Genomic DNA, 20,509 nt, shown 5'->3' with positions numbered 1-20,509 from the left:
ATATAACGAGTTACCAGTAACAACAAAATTCTAAGAGGGGCAGAAAATCAGAGCATTGTGATGACGTTACGAATTATATATCCGTAATTTACTTCTCGAGTAATGTAATATATGAACAGATGAAGTTCGGCGATGATTCTTAATTAATTAAAGTCATAAGTTGATGTTATCAATTCTTAATTATATTTGAAAATACTTTTTTTTTGTATAAATTGAATTTTTAATATACTTGAAATATTAAATGAATTATTTTGATATTATTAAATGTTTATTGTAACTGAAACTGTTTCTGAATGTGATTGTACAAGAATAATGCGATTGCCATTTGTGAGCGACTGGATGTAACTGGTACTGAACTAGAGTGACGACTGAAGATTTGAGTAATGAATGACGACAAGAATGACGATGGACTTGCTTAAATAATGTTGCTGGAGCCGCTGCTTCGTCAAGAGCCGAGTATATCCGAAAGTAGCCGAGTGATGTCGTCAGGAGTCGAGTGCATCCGAAAGGAGCTGAGTGACGTGTGGAGCCGCTGAATCGTCAGCAGCCGAATGCGTACGAAAGGAGCCGATTTTACTGTAAATATCCGAATGCATCCGACCGAAGCCGAAGATATTTAAATTTAAAAATTCTATTAAATACATTAAACCTCCAACATTTAAACGATAATTACAAAGTATAAATATGTAAGGAGTATTTAAAAATTAAAGAAACCTAAGTCTGATCAAGTAATATTGATTAATTAAAAAAAAACCTTTAATAAATTAATTCTTTAAAAGATCTTAACTGGCTATTTATCCTTTTTTTTCATTAACACTGAATAGCTTCTTTTTAAGCTTCAATTAAATTAATTATTTGGTTTAAGTATGAACATTTTTTCGTTATACTTAGGTCGAAATTAAATGTATTTTTACTTCTTTAGGTTAAGAAAGATTGATTTTATTTCAATACTTTTTATTTTTTCTCTTTCGTATAAATACATTAAATTATTACAATTTTTTTTTAAATTTTCAAAATTTTGTCTATTACAGTTTTAAAAATTTTTTTTTTAAACATGCGTATTAACCCTGTTTATTGGCCCTGTTTCTTTTTCCACGCTGGCTCCTGGGATTCAGCGTTTTTTTTGTTTTTTTTTAATTTCATAGTCGCAGTAATTTGACCGTGCAAAGGTAGCAAAATAATTAATCTTTTAATAGAGATCTGAAATGAATGGTTTGACAAGATATATACTTTAATTTAGATATATATGTTTTAAATTTATGTTTAAGTTTTTAGCTTAGTTGTTGAAGTGGGATGATAAGACCTTAAAGATTATTATTTTTTTTATTTATATTTATTTTAGTTTAGACTTTTTTTTATTTTTATTAATTATTACTAATAATCCCGGTATTATTACTATTATTGATTTTATATATACAATCATTTTCGGCAACATCGAGCAAGGGGACATCACTAGATTAATATTAACTTTTAAGCATAAAAAACGAGGGTACTGAATGGGACTCGTATTTATAATATCAAATTTTTCCAACTGTATTTAGTATTAATAGAAGACATAAAACCGTCTTTAAAAAAAAGTGTATCCCTTGTTATCTGTATTAAGAATTTAAACAAATTTAAATGTTTTTTTTATAAATTCTAACATCTTAATATTTTTATAAGTTATTATAAATATTTTTTTTTAAATTATTATTTATTTATTATTATTATTTTTTTTAATTTTTATAAATAATTTTATTTTTATAAATTCTAACTCTTTATAAAATCTTTTTGATAAAAACGTAATTTGGTCAAGGGGAGGGGTCAGGAACGCAAAATCTTTTTTACTAAAAATTTCGATTTCTTTATCAATTACACTTTTAATATGCATAATTCGTAAGGTAAAAACATCGTTTCATTATTGGATTAAATCGGCTCCAAATTTTTTTAATGAGCATTTGATCTGTTTTTGCATGTTACTTAAAATATCGCACAATTAAGTCTTTCATATTTAAAACTCTGAGGCAAATTTAAAATAAAAATCTATTAAGGGTAAAGGTGGAAATGTTATTCAGCCCTTTGTTGGTTTTTTTTCTTTATTATTAATCTATTGTCCGTAAATTACCCAAAAACGATTGCATTTAATATAACAAATAATGAAAACATTTATAATTTTGAATTAATTTTGTCGAGATAAATTTTTTTCAGAACGAGGAGGCTCCACTTCTCTTTTTTCCTAACTGTTTATAATATTTTAATATACGTAACGTGTAAACATATATAAACGTATTTACAACAACTATGTGCATTAATATAATTGTATTTAAGTACTTACCCTAACGTCTTGAGATACACTGAAACTTTCACAACACTTGGTGTGGAAGTACACAAATTATTATAGTATAAACATTAGAAACTGTGTTGTAAAGTTAATTTATTGCATTAAATTAATACTTTATAGTACAATGATATGAGTAAAACATATTCTATATTATTTTAATATATTTACGAAATAAAGCAGTCAAAAAAGATTTATTTGTATACAAAATTCACCAAACGAAAAGACTTGTTAATTGTAACTTTATTATTATTAAAAAAAAAAAAAAATTAATAAGTAATGAAACGTAAGTAGATAAAATTTGTACTTCCAGTTTAACAGCTGTAATTTGTGTTAAGAAAATCATTTCTTCATAGATTTATTAGTTAATTCAATTATATAATACTGCAGCATTTATCTACGTATCTATGAAATTGAACGTATCTCGTTTCCTTTCCATTAATCTGCTGTGATTACATATGCTCTCTCTCTTTCTCTCTCTCTCTCTCTCTCTCTCTCTCTATATATATATATATATATATATATATATATATATATATGGTTAAATTCTGTTATTAATTTCTACATTACTTTTTTACTACAATTTCTATTTTCTTATACAACATTTTTGTTAAGTTATGAGAGGCGAATTGCCTATAATATGATTAATATTTCCTGACTTTTATATCTTTTTTCTCATCAATCAATGGCTTATCGTAATGAAATTTGAATAGTTATTTACTTTTTCTACTGGTATAATTAATTCTTTATTAAAGTTTCAACTTTTTATCGTTAACACTTTTTTTACTTTTCTGACATCACAGCTCTAGAGCTATGTTACAAGAAGAAAAGAATGGTAATCAGTTAAAGAATGGGGCATGCCTTTTTTTTTGCATTTATCGACGTTTCATGACCTAAGGACCCCAAAGAATAAAAAAGTCGAGGGCGGTAATGTACGAATGTTGACGTGTTTGAACCTTAAAAACTTTTAACTAGATAAACCGATTTTGATGGAATTTTGGATTGAGACTCGTGTATATGGGGCAGTTTGTAGGTAAAGGTTAAGGACAACGACAAAGAGGTGACTCTTTCAGTAAGAATTACGAATAAAACTATCATATCCAAGACTTACTAGTAATATTGAGGAATGGAATCTTTTCTGATGTCTTCTTATTTTTCCAAATATGTTATTTTTTATAAGCATAATGGGCCCACTGAATTGCATCTAACAGTTCATACTTGAAATGATACCAACAGTTGATAAGTATGTAATGAACATCAATATTTTCAGGGAAAGCTAGTTGAGACTAGTGTATCTTGTGCCTCAACTGTTTACAGATAAAAATTATTTAGTATTCCATTATCTACCTTCTCTAGCTTAATTAAATAAAAGAATATTTATAGTAGATTTTCTTTAACATCCTAGTTATTTCCTACGTAGTGAAATATATCTAAGGTACTTCGAACGACAATTTTATTTTAATTGTTTTTTCCTTTGAATTACTGAAATTAAATATAGCATGAGTAAGACCTAATTATTTCCAAGCTGGCTTCAGGTCTTTAAATAAAATATTAAAAAAAAAAAATCTAAATAATTTAATCAGTGTTTTACATTTTCCATATTTAAAAAAAATAAATAAATAAATAAAAAATGATTTTATTATTTATGAGAAAAATTTATTTTTATTTCAAAATATTTAATTAATATTGTAATTTTTATATATTTTTTTCAATTTGTTTTGAAATTTAGCATTTACTCTCAATTCTTTACTCTCAGTTCTTTAAATTTACAGAAATTTGACCTATATATTTATATTTATATTAAGTGACTCTTGTGTATTATCTTTGTTTATAATATACTTAGGTAAATATCTGCCTGACTTTGAAGCAAACATGCCATTTTAAACAACAGTACTCAATAATAGACATAACACTTTTAGTATTACATTATTATCATTTTTGGTTGAAATAAACTGCATATATACTTGAGGTTAATTATACACAAATAATGGTGTATGACCTACTTAAACTTACGAGGGTGAAATTTATTATAATGCTGAGATAAAATTTAATAGCCAAATAAAATTTCAACAATTATTTTATTGATATGTAATTTGAAATTCGTTGTCAGAATTCATGTAGATTTTTTCTTATACTGATGTAATAATAAATATTTTACGAATATTTACTTTTTCTATTGATATGTTGACATTATAACGAGAGCAGAAAGTCGCTTTTATATGTACTTTTATGATGTAAACAGTTAAAATAAGTTCTAAAAAATGTCGACTTATCAAATATTGTTTTATTAATATCTGTAAAAAATTTATATAAATTAAATTTTATTGATATATATATATTTTTAAATAAAATATTTAAGCGAGAATAATGATCAAGCTGGGTTACTACCGATTAGAAATTCTATAAAATTCTATTGTCGTTTTATTTAAATCACGACCAAGAACAAATTAACGTACGAGTACATTAAAAATCAGCATTGATAGAAGAGTCGTCCTAACATATACATATATATATATATATATATATATATATATAAATTTAAATACCTTTTTTTTGTTAATTTAATAAATTTATAATACTTGCATACCAGTAAAGCTAAACATATATCTTTATCTATAGAATACACGTTTGAATTTATTTTGAATGATACCAAAGTTTCAGAAATAATAGTTTACAATTTTATAAGTGTTTTTAATAATAGTTATTATTTCTGAAACTTTGGTATCATTCAAAATAAATTCAAACATATATATTTTTTAAGTAAAATTGTCAAAACTTTGTAACCTGTCTTTCATTATGGCTTGGTTACATGCCAAGTATTAATACTTGGCATACATAAGTAATGACAGGTTTAAAATTTTAATATTTATACCGTTCTTATAATATTGCCAACTTAAGAAACCACCGTCAAAATAATTAATTTGGTGTTTTACAAATTCATATCTATATATGTAAATTAAAAATGTATCATTTCAATGCGTTACTTCTATACTTATAAATTTTAAAATCAATATTATTATATATTACTAAGCTAGAGAAGGTAGTTTTATGTCAGATAAGAAGTTATTAAATACTTTTTATCCTTAAACAATTGAGGCACAAGAGACACTAGTCAGAGTAGCTTTCCCTGAGTATATTGATGTTCAGTATATCGATTGTTATTATCATTTAAAGGTATGAACTGTTAGATGTAATTGAGAGAGCCCATTATGCTGATAAAAGTAACACACACATGTTTTTGGAATAATTCTATTTCACTCAAGATTTCACTCTTTTTATCCGAAACGTCAAAAAAAGGAAGTTTATTTGCACTATTAATACGTCCTATCTCACTTCGGTTTCCGTCTGTTTGCCAATTAACTTGTTTTATTATTACCAACAGTAGGAATTATTGTTTTTTTTTTTATTCGATTAGTGAAGGATGTAAAAATAGACAAAATTGTCAGATTAATTTTTGAGTTCACAATAAAGACTTAATATTATATATAATAAAACATAATTGGATAAATTTAATATTTATGGAGCTAGTAGAGTTTAAATAATTTCAATGAAAACCATTTTTGAATTTTCAAATTTATTTATTTTCTAGAAATTGTTGGGTATAAGTACACCAAATTTCATTACAATACCTCAACCTGTTCTGAAAGATATGCAATTTTTTGAGGAAAAACATAATGGTTGGTAGAAAATGAAGAAATAAAGGGCATTTATCTACATGGAATATTTTTCCATAATTCCTACATGGATTTTTTTATTAAATAAATATATATATATATATATATATATATATATATATACCGATTTTTTTTAATATACACATTCATAGGTTTCTCGTATATAAGTTTATATTAACTAAAGCTATCTGCCATATCAGATAATCTCATATTATTCATTTTTCAAAGTAGTCGCAAATATTCACTTAATATAGTTTTTAAACGTTTTATTATTTGTATGCTTAAGGTTGCACGTAATTTTCTAATATAATATATTCCTTATTTACTAATAGAATGAATAGTATTTACTTTTTACTTCATTGTACGAAGTAAAGGAATTATTGTTTTCGCGAAAAATGTCGGTTTTCAGATTTCAACCTAAATATCCATTTTGACCATCCCTGAATCCATTTTGACTGATTTTTGCATGACGACGGTACGTACGTACGTATCTGTCTGACATAACTCAAAAACAATTAGCCGTAGAATGTTGACATTTTTTATTTAGGACTGCTGTAACATCTAGTTGCGCACCTCCCCTTTTGATTACAACGACTGGGTCAAAAGTATCCAAAAAACCCAAAATCTTAAAAGTTTGGATTTTGGACTTTTTCTTAACTGCAGTAATAAGCCCTCATTGAGAGCCTTTTAACAATATGTCACAAGTGGTACTTGTTTTCATTGGTTCCAGAGTTATAGGCAAATAAAAATTTAATTTATGAAATATTTGGATGTTATACGGGACACATAGGTTCGAATCCGACTTCATTCCGACTTTTTTTTAAATTTAAATTTATTCATTTATTAATAATTATTATTAAATAATTATTTAATTATTATTAATAATTAAATACCTAAATTAAATGTTTATGTTGGATATATATATATATATACATACCTATCCAGATAGGTATTTTGTACGTTTTTATTACTGTATATAAATTCGATTTATTATTATTATTTTGTGTTAATTATGTATAAACCTTTTCTTTAGTGAGGTTATTGGCCTAGTAACTCCATAATAGTATTTTTTTTAGTTTAATCACAAATTAACTTAATTAAAATAATATTTATATAAATTTCTAATATTAAGTGGAATTACCTGAATTCTTACCATCATTAGAATTCAGTTTGGATTTCCTGTTAAAAAGAAAAATTCCTTACACTAAGAATTATGTGATTAATAAAATTTAATTATTGTCTAGCTGTTCATCGCATCGGGAGTACGAATTTTTACAAAGTTATGTTTTTTGACAGTTGTTTTATAGAAATTTTATTTTCGTTTTTAATAATTATTTTTTTTTAACGATGAAAGTACCATCGAAAAAAGTTTAAAGCATATGTTTGTGACTTAAAATATACTTAAATGAAATAAGTTTACTGCTTTATTGTATATACAATTTATATATATATATATATATTTATAAACATGTATAAATACGCGTACGTGGCTGAAATGGTTGGAAAAAAATTGACGAAGAGAATTTTCTCGAAGAGCGATAGAAGCAGAACGAACACTGTGTGGTTCGCACAGGTTGAAATAAGATCTCTTGATTGCATATATAAATCCAAGAGATATAAGAAACAGAAATTCATTAAGAAAGAAGATCTAAGTTTGTGATGGTTTTCGGAAAGGAACCGGAGAATATAGCAGAAAAAATGAACGCAAAAAGGAAGGAACAACATAGTGTGAAAATTAAGGAATATTGAAAGAAGAGGAAATCAGCCATTTACCATTAAACGTGGTATTTCGTGATACGTGTTAAACGTACTTGCATAAAATTGATCCTATACGTAGACCTATTGCGGCCGGTGACGTGAGAAATAAAAAAGGCATTTAAATACATATATATATATATTTTTTTTTTCTTAAGCTATAATCCCCAACAAAATCTTTGAATAAATGAATTATTTCTAATCGAAATGAAAAAAAATATATCTTGAAAATGTATTTGTGAGAAATATGTAGATAGATAAAATAAAAATTAATTATATGAATTAGATCGCAGTTTTTCTACATTACAATGTACATTCTATAAAATATTTATATTTTTCATTATATTTTAACGTTTCATGAAAAACATATATTTACTTCATAATCATTTTCGTCAGTTTTAGATAGATTTCATAAGAAAGCTACCTATTATAATGGGTACCATGATTCGACTTCCGGAAAATTTCGACATATTTTCGCGTTTCACATCTCCCCGACCCCAAAACCACCGTAATTTCCAAAGTTACATTTATATACATATTTCACCTTCTTGTGAAAGAACGAAGGAGAAATTACCATTTTTCCTAAAGATATTTTTTGTTTAGTTTTACAAGTAGAATCCGAAAAGTATAGCAGTCCACCATTTTAGAAACACTGTGTACGAGTATATGTATGTTTAAATAAATTTGAAAAAAAATTATACTTTATACAAAAGTGTCACCCGCACGCTAACAGCGTGCGGGTGACACTTTTGTATAAAGTATAATTCAGTATACGTATAAGTCAGTTCTTGTCGTACTGACTAGTATAGGATAATTAAACTAATTATCCTATACTAGTACTTACGTGTATTAAAGAGCAATGTTTTTGATGGGTATCATTGCTTCTATCACTTTCCGCTATGAGAATGGAAATTTATAGAGTATGAATAACGCCATGCTTAACCGGGATTTGAACCTAGGACCTCTGGATGAAAGGCTGAGACGCTACCACTCCGCCACGGAGATCGGCGGATGTTTGTCAGAATGTCTTTTTTTTTGCAGCCGTGTTTTTTAATTTTTAATATTTATGTCTTGTTTATTTACACTTTAAAAGTATGTTAAAAGAATTTACATGGACAAAACTTGAGTAATATATAATTTTCAAAAACTTTGTATTATAAAATTTTGAAATTTCCTTCACTTGTAGTATTTGGTACTCATTCTTTACGGTTTTATTTGCTGAAGTTACATTTTTACAAAGAAAATTTAGAGGAAAATGTTTAAAATTATTTTAAACATTTTCTAAGTTTTTTAATTTAAATTTAAGCGATTTTTCCATTGTTTAAATAATTGTTTGATAGTACTAATAGTTTACGAGTAAAATATATCATTTATCTTTTCCCATAAGGATTTTTATTTTGTGCAATTTATTTTAGAATTATTTATGTATAACTTAAAAGAAGTTATTATTATTTTTTAATAGTTTTTAACAATTTGTAAGTGCATATTGTTTTTGTTCTTTATTATTCAACGACAGTAATAATAATAATAATAATCAGAAGTAATTAATTATTAATTTATTTATTCTTTCTCTGGTAATTATGAGTAAATATCTGGACTATCCCAATTATAAGTATCCTATTCTTTTTTTTTTTTTTTGTTAATTGTACTATTTTTATTTTATTATTTCCAAAATAAAAGACAATTAAAAATTATTATACTATTAAAAAGTGTTGATATTAAAAAATATATTTTTTTTACTTTAAAATTGTTTACATATTATTAGTTTTTGATATGCTTACCTGATTTATTTTCTTTACATTAAGATAATCATTTCTTAAGCGGGAGCATATTTCTTAGGACCAGCTGACACTGTTCTGTGTTCGTTCTACTACAGCTGTTGTGCTAGACTACTAACTGGACGTTGATACCGGCCAAGTTTTCCACTATTTTTAGACCATGGCCGTTTTCATCACGTGCTCTCCCATTGCTGTCTTTGTTTTTACAATTCTCTACAGTTAAAATTAAATTGTACTTAATTAATTTTTATTATTTATGGTTTTATAATAAACAGCTGAGAGAATTTATGTATGACAATTTTCTTTTAACAAGATATCTAATTTAAATGTTAAGTTTCTTAAAGTAATATTTTTCGTAGGGAAAAACGTGTTTTATGTTTTTCATTGATGTAACGTAACATAATGTCATAAGTTGTAATTAATTTATGATATAAAAACGTGTTTTCATTTTTTAATTTTATTTAAGCCCGTCATTCATTTTTATTCAATAAATATATTTATTTTCGATTTATAGCGAAAATTATTTATGTTAAATTATAATCTTTTAATTTTTACCGACGTAGGATGGATTCCGAACTTGGTAAATAATATTGCCTAATTGAAAGTACGTTAATTTAAATTCGTACTTCTCAGAAACGGATTATAAAAATAATTTTAAAAATTATACAAAGTTAATAAAGTATACAAAGCAGCTAGTCGTATTAATAATAAATATCCCTTGGCACGCCGGAAGGGAGAGGTACAGTTCACCGGTACTAAGTAAGGGATAAAAATGATTTCCACCTTAAAGTTAACAAAAACTTTAAATTTACTCAATACGACAATGGTTGCATGTGAAAAATGTTTCACATGTTTAACATACGACAAGCCCATCTTCTTACAATTCCAGCAGAAGTTTGGTTATCCCTTGCCATATCAAAAATTATTTCACACACAAATTTTATGTAATGTTTAGAGGACTAACGGCCATTTTAAACCGATTCGATATTGTGCCTATTAAGGGAGGTATGATGTTTTGTGTCTTCAAAACTCCATTTTTTCCACTCCCTTGGCCAATGGTTGATGATATAAAAAAAACTTTACTGAAATAAGTTTTAGTCTCTTATCCAAAGAATAGTAGAAACTTTAAACGAATTCGGTGTTTTACTTAATAGGAAAGTTATAGCGATATATATATTTTTTTAAAGCCCCCTCATTTCCATACCTATGGTCCGATTTTAGCCGTTAACGAACTCGACCAAGATTTTCGGACGAGTTATTTTGAACGAACAATTTGAAAGTGATTGGCGCAAAATTACCGTAGTTATCATATCCACAAGAAAGTGAAATATATATATGTGTGTGTATGTATTTCACTTTCTTATATATATATATATATATAAACTTTTGAACTGATTGTGGTTTTGGGGTCTGAGGGATGTGAAACGCGAAGGTATGTTGAAATTTTCCGGAAGTCAGATCATGGTACCTATTACCTAGTAATCATGGTACCTATAAAGGTACCATGATTGGCTTTTATTCGGATTTGAATACTAAAGCGGTGTTCTTCGATGGATAGGTTTCAGTTAACCACAAATCTCAGGTATAGTCGACCCGAGTATGTACAAGACTGTATCTAACTCACATGTCATGAACATGAGACGCGGCCAACTACGGGCCCCGAATGCAGAAAGCTGCATGGGATATATGGAGACTTCCGCAATATTTATGAGAAATAAATAAATGTAATGCGAGCTGAGTAGGATGTAATCAGGGAGGATATATATTTATCTGTTGAATTTCGTATAATTTATTTAAGTAGTAAGCTTTTGTTTTGCAAATACTTTATTATAACCAATTCGTATGTGCAAGTAACTTGTCTGCCTCTACAGAATTTACAGATATAAATGTACTGGTAATATAAATTAATGAATGCCCATTTTTAATATCAAATAATCATGAATTAGATGTAGAAAATTATTAAATGTAACTACGAAAGAAAATTTTTTTCTAATTAATAAAAAGTAAATTTTTAATAAATAAAAGTAAAAATATTTGAAAAAAATTACGATAGAATAGAGTTTTGAAAAACATTTGAGAATTTCAAACTAGACAAAAAGGAAAAACCAAAGAACAACTCCAGAAAATTTACAGAACAAAAACAAACACTCTCGGAAAGAATGAACAAGTACTAGAAACAACTGAAAGAAAATGAAAAGAAGAAAGGAACTGCATCCAGATCTAAAAACGTCTAATCGAAAGAAAATGAAAAGGTAAATTTAACATACAGATTAAAAGAATGATTAAAACTAAAATAACAAAGCATTTATCAAAGTAAAAGTATATGAAACCAGTTAAGTCGATATTAGTCTAACATTCTTTTTGAAAATTGGTAATAAAATAAGTTTATTAGAATTCAAATTAAAAAAAAAATATATCCTAATAGGTAGGAAACTTACTTTGACATAATAATGGAGAAAATGATTTTTTTTGTTTTTTTTTTTTAATGATAATTATGATATAATAATCCTGTAGAATTTTAAATTTATTAAAAATGTTTTTATGATACTTTTTTTTTAATTAATAAGAAAACTCTTTGAAGGGCGGAAGATCATTCTCATTAGCGATTACGTTTCCTTACAGAGCATTTACTCTTTAATTATTTCGTTGTTTTCTGATTTATCTAATTGTACTGGTGCACCGGGATAAATGGTTTTTATTTTTATGCTGTCTATTTATATCAATGAAATATTTAACCTTTATTGTTAAAAAAAACTTGGGTTTAAATAAAACGTGGAAGTGCATGGCAACGTCTCAGCCTTTCATTCGGAAATTGTTAAGGTCGATACTCGGTAATAGCTTAGAATTTTTCATTTGTTACAAAATTTTCCATATAAACTATAAACTTACGGTGAATAAATCAAATAAAAAAGAAGTATTTATATAAATCTGACTTCCATAAAATATTAGTTACGTGGAAGTCTATTATAACTGGTTTCTTTCCGCAATGACCTCTTAATTGGCGGTTCAAAATTGTAATTTGTGTCTAACTTCTAATTTGAAGTGTTTATCTATATATCTAAGGTTATATGAATTCATTAGTGATGTGTAAAAGATATATTTTTCATTTTCAGAAATTCATTTTTCACTCGATCAGAAATTATTTTTTCTCATTTTATTAAATTCCATTTCTAGAAACTATTAAGATATCGACATTTACTAATATTTTAGTAATGGAGATTGTTAATATTTTGGTAATGTATATATATGTTTTTCCAAATATATTTTCCATAATATTATTTGACTTCTTGAGGTAAATCTGCCATATTCTAATTAATTTTTCATCCTACGTAAAGAGATTGGGGATTAAGACATATGGTCAGTCCGAGTTGGAAGTTATTGTACTTATATGACATTTTGTTAAAAGATATTTAAAAGATATTTTGTAATTTTGTTTTATTTGACAGTTGTTTTTTTATTATTCTGGATTATTATATTTTCATTAACTTATAAACAAATAGTAATTTGAAGTGTTTCTTTAAAAAATATTTGTTTAATATTTATTTATTTTTTAAGGTTACTGATACCCTTGTGTGTATATATATATATACACACACTACACAGAGTGTTTCTAAAATGTTGGCTAAACTTTTTCGGATTTTACTTGTAGAACTAAACAAAAAATATCCTTAGGAAAAATGGCAATTTCTCCTTCGATCTCTCCCTGTCCGCCATTTTGTTATTTTTATGTAATAATTTATATCTCGATTTCAGATTGATGAATTACATTAATATTTGGTAACAGTCTTGGTAATAAAGTTTTAAAATTAGCGAAAAATCAGGACTTTAGATATCTTTGGAAATTACAAAATGGCGGCCATGTTTATTTTTCAATCCGTTATATCTCCATAAATATTAGTTTTATAAAAATGTATGTTATATGCTAAAATATTAAGCCTTTGAACAAAAAATGACATTTTATTTTTTTTAAATCGGTTAACAAATATTGGAGTTATGGGAGAAATTTGATATTGTAATTTTGTGCCATAATTATTAGGTCTATTATTGTGAGAAAACTATTACTTAATTTACAATACTAGAATTAATAATAAATAAAAATAATTCATATTTCATCAAATTGAACGTAAAGTGGTGGACATGAAAACAGACATAATTACATAAATTATCTGGCATAACTCTGCTATTTGTTAACCGATTTTCAAAATTAACTTTTTTTTTTTCAAAATAAAGGCTTAATATTTTAGCGAATAACTTTATATATATATATATATATATATATATATATATATATATATATATATATATATATATATATATATATATAGAGAGAGAGAGAGAGAGAGAGAGAGAGAGAGAGAGAGCATGTTTCTAAAATAATGGGCTTGCTATTATATATCTATATACAGATTAAAATTGTTTAATAAGCGAAATGAGTATCTCGATTAATGTTTCTTACGTTTTCTGTTTATGATTTCATGTTGTTTATACCTAACCGCTAATCTTAAACAATAATTCTATTTGAGAAATTTTGAGTATAATTAATTACTTTGTTGATTTGAAGATGATTATACTTTTTTCTTTTTATTCATCTATTAACCTCCGGGAATTACCGTTCAGGTATTACTTTAGAGGATGAATGGGGATGATATGTATGTGTGTAAATGAAGTGTAGCCTTGTACAGTCTCCGTTCAACCATTCCTGAGATGTGTGCTTAATTGAAACCCAACTACCAAAATACACCGGTATCCGAAATTTGTTATTCAAATCCGTATAAAAGTAACTGCCTTTACTAGAACTTGAACGCTGGAACTCTCCACTCCCAAACCAGCAGATTTGGGAAGATACGTTCACCGCTAGACTAACCCAATCGGTTGATGATTATACTGATTTGTCGTTATGCAACTGTATCATGTTCATATTCAATCACTAGATTGTTGATGTCGGTAATTTTTTTTTTTACTGAGAGTGTTTATTTTTAGTTCCGCTTTGATGAGTACTTTAGTACAAATAAACGAGATTATATTCAATGCTTAGTTTGTGTACATTACCGTTGATGACAAATAATTTTATTAAATAATCTTAACGAAGTTTTTTGTTTGTTTTTTGATTCGGTAAAGTTTTGATTAAATTTTACTTTAGACCATATTATTTCTACTACTTTTATTTTACCTTTATTACTCTATTAAAATAAAATGACAAATTATTTTTGATTAAAAGATATAAATTAAATGTGTATTATTATTATTGTTATAAATCAATAAATAATGTATTGTTGAATGGTTAATTCTTAGTTATTTATTTTCTTTCTGTAATTGTTGCAACAAGATATCAATTGTGTAATTAATTGTTGTAATTAAGTATAGTTTTGTTTCTTGAATATAGTTTTAGTTACTAAATCTAATACATAACAAATATTAAAGAAATAATTTGTTCATTAGTTTTTAAATATATAGTTTAATTTTGTTAAATTAATTTTTATAATTGTACTACTATTATAACTATTAGAAAAACTAATAATATCTTTAGTTGTTACATAAAATTGGTTATTACATTAACCACTTAATAATGTAATAATACTCTTTAGTATATCTGTCGACAGACTTAGGTCTGACGGATGATCATGTAAGTTTTAAATTGTAAATAAATAAATAAAATAATAGTTTCCCAAAAAGTTATATCGCGTGGGTTAACTACACGTTTTTAATTAGGTACAGATATAGTAAGAACTGTTTTATTTATTTGAAATATCAAGAATTTATATGTATTTTAAAATATAACTATTTTAAGTGAACCGTGACATACATTTTATGTTTTTTATTTTTTTTATTTGTATATTTTTTTTTTTTAATTTTTATTTTAGAGGCTATATTTTTTCGATAAAAAATATTTGAATGATGATAGTTCTGATATAAATTTATTTAGAATATATCAAACCCGTGGGTCTTAAAAAAGAAAATTTAAATAAATTGTTATTAAGAATTTAAGTTACCATTATTAGAGAAATATTCGTGAATATTACCCTCTGTTTTTCTTTATATATGATAAATACACACGTGTTCGATTTATTGAATAGCTTGTATATAATAACCATACATATTTTAGTACGTCATCTTTTCATCAGGTTTCGTTTAATGTTTTAGACTTATTTAACGAAATGTTTAGGTCATATTATATGACCTGTATAATGAAAATTGTGACTAATTTGCAATTTCTGTGAGAATATACATTTAAAATTATTGAGCATAATTCATCATATTTAACTTCAGATTATTTTTTTCCTGTTTTAATTGGGAGTGAAGTTTAAATTAAAACAGTAATTATTGTCATGATTAATGATTGAAACATATATCATAGTTTATAAAAACGATTCGATTTGATTAGATTATCCCTTGTACTATGTTTTAACTGATTATTTGTTTAAAAAAAATTGATGCAGCTGTATTAAATTTTTCATGTAATTTTTTTTTTACATTAACGAATTTGATTGACGGAAGAATAATTTTGATTTTGAGTAAAAAAAGGTTGAGAATTATTAAATTAGGAAGTAAATTATTATTGGTTAGTATTATTTTTTTTAAATTTTTATTAAAAATTCACTTCCAAAAACAGTTTTTTTTAAATTTTATTTTAAAATGAGTTAATTACTCGTATAAATAGAGTGTTTCATTTAAATCACCCCCGGCGATTTTCTCTTAAAATACGCACAAATAAAAAAAAATTACCTAATCAAACCTTTTTCAGATAAGAATTTTTTTTTGATTTTACAGAAATCAACCCCACCTCTTAAAATAAAAATATATAATTTTTATGCTTCTGCTCTATCTCCCTTCGGTTTAAATATTGCTCGACAATTTTTTGAATGATAGACCCCGGACCTAAATTGCAGAAACGTTTTCTGAAAATTTTATTTTTCTTATTTTGGCCTCTATTGAAAGGGTGTTTATTTAGAGAAAATATTATTTAAGCAAATTTGTTAAGCTTAACCTAAAAATTAACATTTTTAGAAGACTTTTCCTAAAATTTATTTCCCAACTCTTAATTTTTATTAAAAAGGATTTTTTTTCTTTTGTATTTTTCTTTATAACTTAAAGGGCTATTAATTAAAATTTACGTAGCTTTGTCATCTATAATATTCCAGACCTAAAATGAGAAGCAATTTTTCCATTATTTTCATAAAACTTACATATATTTTTTTACATATTTTTAAACTGTATTTTCAATATCATGGTCACGGAGCTGGTCTAATGGTTCAACTCGTCGAAAATCAGTTGCTCAACAGCTGATCTTCGAAGTCAGAGGTTCTGAGGTTCAAATCCTAGTAAAAGATAATTACTTTTATACGGATTTTAATACTAGACAATGGATACCGGGGTGTACTTGGGGTTAAATTAACCACACGTCTCAGGGATGGTGGCTTGAGTCTGTACATGACTACACTTCAATTATACGTTATTCATATCAATCTCATGTCTTTCTTTGGAATAATGTTTTCTTTCCTTAGCAAAACTACATATTCTTGCTATAACCTTATGGCAGATCTATTTAAGGAAACCCACCGCGTCTACTGGTGAACGCGTCTTCCCAAATCAGCTGATTTGGAAGTCCAGTTTTCCAGCGTTCAAGACCTAGTAAAGTCAGTTATTTTTACGTGCATTTGAATACTAGATCGTGGATACCGGGTGTTCTTTGGTGGTTGGGTTTCAATTAACCACACAACTCAGGAATGGTCGACCTGAAACTGTACAAGATTTCACTTCATTTACACTCTTACATATCATTCTCATTTATCCTCTGAAGTATTATCTCAAAGGTAATTACCGGTGGCTAAACAGGAAAAAGAAAGAAAGATCTGTTCAAGAATAAATTGTTAAAAAGAATAATAAAATAATTTAAGTTGAACCTACATTTAAAAAACTGTTAAATACAGGAACCTAATATGAAGTATAACAAAAAAAATTGTAAAAACCTTCGTGTGACGTTAAATCATAACATAAACGATTTGTAAAGGGACATCACTACAAGTTATTACCGTTAGGTGGTAGTGTTAAAAATTTCATTATTCATTTTTGCAAGGAACTGTGTTGATTACTTTGTAAAAAAAATTCTGGTTTTGGCTCTTCTCTAAAGAAAAAATGCGCATCATAAAATTAATAAATGGATTAAAGTTTTTTGAATAAGTAATGACAGCTAAAAATTATCTCAGTTGTACAGATTACAGTAGCATTAATATTTAAGTTATTTTAAAGCGTCTATAAGACTAAATTTTTTAGTCGTATTTGATTAGACTTAATTTAAGATAAATTCTTGAGTATAGCCAGTTACTTTATTTATGTAATTTGTTCGATTTAAAAAAATAATTTTAATTAAATTTAATGTATTAGTGTAAAGTTTTTTTTTTCATTGAAGCATCTGTAATATACATTAATGAGTTTTTTTTTTATAAGCACATTAAATATCTTTTTTATTTGATAACTAAAAACACAGTTTTATGTTTTTTTTTTAATTTTGTTACAGAGGTATGCTTCATGTAACTTTTTATATAGTGAATAAAATTCAAAGAAGTTAACTTATTTAAACTGTTTTTGTTAAATTTTTGATGAAATATAACAAAAACAGTTGCACTAAATGTAAGTGTTGACTTATGTCGCAAGAAGGTTTGTCTTATCTTTTCATTGTAACCAGAAACAAACGAAAAGCATTTGGGGTTTCTCGTTGTGTATGTATGTATATATATGCGAGTAAGTTTAAAATACTTACACAAGATACGGTACTGTGTCAACTCTTGCTTAATTTCTGCTTTACTTCATGTGTTCACTACTCTGGAAATGTGAAACATGTTAGTTACTCTTGCCTGCGCTTTTATATTGTAGGCTTCTCTACTGCTGTTATAAATTATAAATCAGAAACATAATTGTTTCCAACAGTTTTTTTAAGAAAATTTGTTTGTTATACCTAAATTATATATAATTACTACGACTATAAATTTTTTAAACGTTTAATATTTTGCAATTAAGGTATCCATATATTATACCTGTCAGAATTACAGCTTTTTTAATGACATTATTCTTTTGTTTTTTTTTTTCGCGTAAACACAATTTTTATATTTAAGACGGAATTTTATTTTCTCCGTTTATAAACCCATTCTCATTTGAACGATTCTCTTATTCTTTCACAAATTCATCATTGTCTCAACCGAATCTATATTCCAAGAAAATTGAGGTTTCATTTCGGTTTTAAACCCCTCCCCCGGTAAGAAATTCTTTAAAATTAATTGCTAAAGGATAAAAATAGCAATTCGAATTGTTTTTTAATCAAACAGGAAGTATAATTTGTGTAATATAATTTAATTAACATATTATTCGGCTGGAATTATACGTATTAATAATAATTTCTAGTTTTTAAAAATTTGTTCACTCTTCAAGATAGCATTTTCACATTTATAATTATTTTTGTCTTGGTGCAATTATAAAATCTGATATAATTTCACACATATCAAGCATATCAACTAAAATTATACATTGTATGCTTAGAAAAATACTGCCACAAATAAAAAAAATATTTTGAATTATTTACTTCATGTTTTAAAACTTAATTTACTCTACATTATTGTGCAATTTGTTTTTTAATTATTTTTTTTTTGGCTATCAGAAAAAGTGAATCCTTGTTATATTATTGGAAAAAGTTAATGAAAATGTTGGCAAAAGTGCTATATTTTTAGTTAATAGCAGTGTTGTAATTCTAAAGAAGAAATGTTTCCTTAATTTTTTTTATTACAAAATTACTATATTTTGAGTTGTGTGTTGCACTTATTCACTAGCCACACTATTAGCCGTAGTTGTTGTACTAGATATATGGGATTCTTTAGTGCCACAAAATCTCCACAGTGCCGTAAATCAAGATGTGGCTGTATTTTTTTTTTAGATATGTATAAATACAGATTATATACTACAACTTAATTTTTTTCTATTTTTAATCTCATGTGCTCCTTATTTTCCTCTCAGTTATCACATTTTACTATATTTTCAAGCTTAATTTTTCTGTTAGTTGTAAATGTAGTTAACGTATCATAGTATATACAATTTAAAATATTAATACAATTTTTCTGTTGCTGAATTTTTCATTTTACAAATACAAAAAAGAGGATTGTTTAAAGATTTTATTTATTTTCCTAACTTCTGCATTGCTTTCTGTTCAACAGTGAACAGTAAGCAACCTTCCACGGCTCAGTGACATCAGATTGATATGTATAACGTATAATTGAAGTGTAGTCATCTACAGACTCAAGCCACCATCCCTGAGACGTGTGGTTAATTTAACCCCAAGTACACCCCGGTATCCATTGTCTAGTATTAAAATCCGTATAAAAGTAATTATCTTTTACTAGGATTTGAACCTCAGAACCTCTGACTTCGAAGATCAGCTGTTGAGCAACTGATTTTCGACGAGTTGAACCATTAGACCAGCTCCGTGACCATGATATTGAAAATACAGTTTAAAAATATGTTAAAAAATATATGTAAGTTTTATGAAAATAATGAAAAAATTGCTTTTCATTTTAGGTCTGGAATATTATAGGTGACAAAGCTACGTAAATTTTAATTAATAGCCCTTTAAGTTATAAAGAAAAATATAAAAGAAAAAAAAATCCTTTTTAATAAAATTTAAGAGTTGGGAAGTAAATTTTAGGAAAAGTCTTCTAAAAATGTTAATTTTTAGGTTAAGCTTAACAAATTTGCTTAAATAATATTTTCTCTAAATGAACACCCTTTCAATAGAGGCCAAAATAAGAAAAATAAAATTTTCAGAAAACGTTTCTGCAATTTAGGTCCGGGATCTATCATTCAAAAAATTGTCGAGCAATATTTAAACCGAAGGGAGATAGAGCAGAAGAATAAAAATTATATATTTTTGTTTTAAGAGGTGGGGTTAATTTCTGTAAAATCAAAAAAAAAATATTTATATACGTATGTGCTGTGTGTAACAA

General features: G+C 26.2%; 1 protein-coding gene across 1 annotated transcript in view; it reads right to left on the bottom strand.

Annotated features, from left to right (window-relative positions):
- Nucleotides 1-9,661, bottom strand: part of LOC142320830 (uncharacterized) — a 214,989-nt gene extending 205,328 nt beyond the window's left edge. The window contains exon 1 of the mRNA XM_075358806.1: nt 9,528-9,661. The gene's annotated coding sequence lies outside the window, so the exon portion shown is untranslated. The remainder of the gene's footprint in view (nt 1-9,527) is intronic.
- Between the last annotated feature and the right edge of the window lie 10,848 nt (nt 9,662-20,509).

The sequence above is a fragment of the Lycorma delicatula genome, chromosome 3, assembly GCF_047948215.1.
Source record: "Lycorma delicatula isolate Av1 chromosome 3, ASM4794821v1, whole genome shotgun sequence".
Lineage (NCBI taxonomy): Eukaryota > Metazoa > Arthropoda > Insecta > Hemiptera > Fulgoridae > Lycorma > Lycorma delicatula.
This window is presented reverse-complemented; position numbering and strand designations above follow the sequence as displayed.